This window comes from Penaeus monodon, chromosome 29 (genome assembly GCF_015228065.2).
Source record: "Penaeus monodon isolate SGIC_2016 chromosome 29, NSTDA_Pmon_1, whole genome shotgun sequence".
NCBI classification, from domain to species: domain Eukaryota; kingdom Metazoa; phylum Arthropoda; class Malacostraca; order Decapoda; family Penaeidae; genus Penaeus; species Penaeus monodon.
In genome coordinates this window covers 15,967,173-15,967,498 of record NC_051414.1, presented here as the reverse complement: position 1 = coordinate 15,967,498, position 326 = coordinate 15,967,173, and positions in this window count along the sequence as shown.

The following is a 326-nucleotide window of genomic DNA, read 5'->3' as shown; positions in this document are numbered from 1 at the left end:
TAACTATTTTACTTCATTAAGTCTCCGCTGTTCTTCCATGAAAAATAACTGTTAGAAACGGGTTAATAAATAACGGTTAATAAATCATCCCTCATGCATATTTCTGTACGTCGCTTAGCCGGATCAAAACATCATAGCTCCTTTCTGAGTTTATTACGTTGTGCTCTGCTTTGTGAATGTAGACGCGGATGGGCTTTGAAGGGCGATCTAAGGCTTTTGGGAGTGGGAAATGGCGGTTGGGGACCAAGCCTTTGAGGTGGGGAGGAGGAATCAACGTTCGCTTGGTGACTTTTGTTGCTCTAGCGAACAGAGGTTGCCAAGGGATA